Source organism: Sesamum indicum, unplaced genomic scaffold (genome assembly GCF_000512975.1).
Source record: "Sesamum indicum cultivar Zhongzhi No. 13 unplaced genomic scaffold, S_indicum_v1.0 scaffold00828, whole genome shotgun sequence".
Classification (NCBI taxonomy): Eukaryota; Viridiplantae; Streptophyta; class Magnoliopsida; order Lamiales; family Pedaliaceae; genus Sesamum; species Sesamum indicum.
This window is the reverse complement of record NW_011628630.1, coordinates 1-3,117: the sequence shown is the minus strand read 5'-3', so window position 1 is coordinate 3,117 and position 3,117 is coordinate 1. Positions and strand designations below refer to the sequence as shown.

Genomic DNA, 3,117 nt, shown 5'->3' with positions numbered 1-3,117 from the left:
TCTGCATTATGATCAAGCTATATGAATATAAGACATTGCTTAATTTTGTGTTTACTTTGATGTTTCTCCAGTAATTAGTTGTGAGGGCAGTCTCTCTTGCCATTGCTCGGGGTGGTGCCAGTGGTGGTGTTGTTCGGACAGTGACTGTGAGTTGCTTCTCATTATGAACTACTTCTTGTATTAGTGATCCAAACCCGTCTTAAATTGGGAACTAATCATAGCATGCTTATGAATATCATATCCTTACCTTCAGTATTTTGTTAAGATTTTCACCACCAACTCTATGTCAAGGTTGTAACATACAGTTAATTCATATACTATAGCCAATATCATGAGAAGTAATTAATTGGCTCAAACCATCAAATGGTATTGGTGCAGCAGTTAAGGAAAATTCTGTACCTAGTCTTGCATAAACCTGATTGTTCTGAATCCTCGTTTGCAGATCAACAAAGATGGCGTTACTAGAAAGTTCTATCCCGGGGACACCCTCCCTCTATGGCATGAAGAAATGGAACCCCAGAATTCACTGTTGGATACTTTATCAGCTGCAAGTCCTGAACCAATGGTCAGTTAAATGGATACTTTAAGCTCCCCACTCTCTTTTTCTCCCAATGACCTACATGTTTTTAGCTTTCGTTTTCCTAACAAGAAAAATTAATCTCCTTTCTTGAAACATCTTTTGTATGGTTGAATGAGTCAAAACATTGTCTCTTTAGCAATTCCGGCTATGTTATCTTTCTTGTCTTAGCTCAAGAAACATTATTGAGCTGAATTATCCTTGGGTAAAGCCTTAGACTTGCTGCCACTGTTTTATGGTTAACATGGTGAAATATTTCTAACCCATTCGTAGAAGCAAGTACATTTGACAAGTACTTTATATTTCAGGATCTGGCTCGTCCTATCTGTATGGTTTCTTTGATCAAGCATGGAAGGAAGGGATGACTCGAGACGAAGCTGAGGTTTGTATATTACGTATCAATGTCAATGAAGTTACACAATTCAGCTTTCATCAGAGTTTCCTAACACGATGATATACATAAGCACATTATACTGGGTGATAGAGCAGTTTTGTAGACCCGCCTGTTTCTCTTTTCTTCTTCCTTCGTGGGAAGGGATGTGAAATACATTGTCAAAAGTTGGGTCCTGCATTATTATCGGAACAGGAGGGAACACCCTCCACTGTTGGTTTTCTGCATTATGATCAAGCGATATGAACATAAGACATTGCTTAATTTTGTGTTTACTTTGCCCTGATGATGAAGATGTTGGGTCGGACGATGATGAAGATGTTTGCCAAATAAGCTTGAATTAAAAACAGTTATATCTATTTTTACAATAACCAGAATTGCTTTAGAGCCACCATGAAGGCAAATAGAGTAGAATTCTTAACTCCACATATTGCAGCGACTATCAACTCTAATAAATTTGGGCAAATTAGGGGATGAAATTATGTAAAAGGTTTTAAAAAATTTGGCGTGTATTTCAAATCATAAAAAAATACATTAATTTCCCCTTTTTCTCGCATAAGTCCACCATTCACTGTGCGTTTTGCAACTGTAATTTTCGAAACTCGTGTGACTATTTATCAGATAAGTTGAAATTAAAAGCAAACATAGTTTTATAATCATTTCCAAGAAAACAAGAAAGTTCTAAAAATCGAAGAAAAGAAAGCTCATCATAGTTTATAGGAAAATGTTAATTTAAAGTTAAATGAAATACTGATTTAGCCAGTGTTTACAGACTATTCATAGTCTATAGGAAAATGTTAATTTAAAGTTAAATGAAATACTGATTTAGCCAGTGTATAAGTTACAGACTATTAGGTTGCATTTTATCTAAGCATTTGAAAGTAAGGCACTGTGACATGAGATTTGGGAAATCTAAGTGACATCTGATCTGATTTTCAGCTTGTTTATTCAATGTTTAATTTCTTTTATGTCACAAATTTATGAAGAGAAAATGTTCTCAATCTCTTCATAGTGCATTGCATTCCCTCTAGTCTCAGTTTTCCTCTTAATCTTTTTGGCCATCATGTGGAGATGTCTAGGAGGATGTGGTGTGTGATACAATCTTTGTTAGAGGCCATATTCTTATTACAATAATATTCTCAGTGACTCATGCTATAACTGGAATCACGCTTTAATGTTTTTTGTAGGAGGATCCAGCGCTCTTCCATCCTGAGAATAAGAATCAGAAGCCTTATGTGGCCAGAATTATGGTAAACTCTTCTTTATGCTCGAGTTGCTCTAAGGAACATGGTGGTATATGCCAGAATTTGCTTTGCTGAATTATGTTGTATTGATACTTAAAGTTGCATTGGTGACCTTCTGGTAAGGGTTCTCACAAAGTTCTCCTAAAGGAAGTACAGTTGTCAACTTAAGTCATCCCCAGAACTTCCTTTCATCTAATTTTGTGAAGACTAAGTGCATATTCTTCAAATGATTGGTTATCTATATTCATGATAATGGCAGTCCCAACTCCCAACACCGCTCGGGGTTTAAAAATGATCTTTGTTGGCTTCTTTGAGGTGTGATGTCCGCCACATTCATTAAGATGTGTTATTTTACTTTCATTTTCCACTTCAGCATACAAAAGGGCAAAATCTTGGCAGCGCATTAACGACCTTACACATCTATGGAAGCTCTAGGATAAAACTCATTTAATTAATGGATAAAGCAATGTAGAGTATTTCGAGCTCTCATATCAAATTTTGATGTTAACAGGCTATTGTGTATTTCTGGGAGCTACTCCAATTTCATGGAAGACCAAAAAGAAGACTGCAGTTGCTAGATCGTCAGCGGAGGCTGAGTATAGAAGCATGGCAGCTGCAGTCTGTAAGTTAACGTAGATCATGTACTTGTTAAATGACTTTGGAGTTTCAGTAGACACACCTGTACCATTCTTCTGCGATAATCAAGCTGCTTTGCATATAACGGCCATTCCTGTGTTCCATGAGAGAACTAAACACCTGGAGATCGACTACCACATTGTAAGGAACAAATACAAAGAAGGGATCATTCAACCTAATTATGTGATATCTAAACAGCAAATTGTTGATATCTTCACTAAGCGGGAGGTGCTACTTTCCTTCATCTACGTTCCAAATTGGCTTGGTTT

The 3,117-nt window shown here is 36.6% G+C and overlaps 1 long non-coding RNA gene across 2 annotated transcripts; it reads left to right on the top strand.

The window, feature by feature from the left end:
- Positions 1-13: 13 nt before the first annotated feature.
- Positions 14-2,834, top strand: LOC105180337. 2 transcript variants are annotated; one of them, XR_002286521.1, is made up of 3 exons: positions 14-146; positions 443-565; positions 2,724-2,834. It is a non-coding gene; the product is annotated as an uncharacterized LOC105180337 (long non-coding RNA). The 2 variants fall into 2 exon arrangements; XR_849533.2 differs by lacking the exon at positions 2,724-2,834 and adding an exon at positions 886-964.
- The last annotated feature ends 283 nt before the right edge of the window (positions 2,835-3,117 follow it).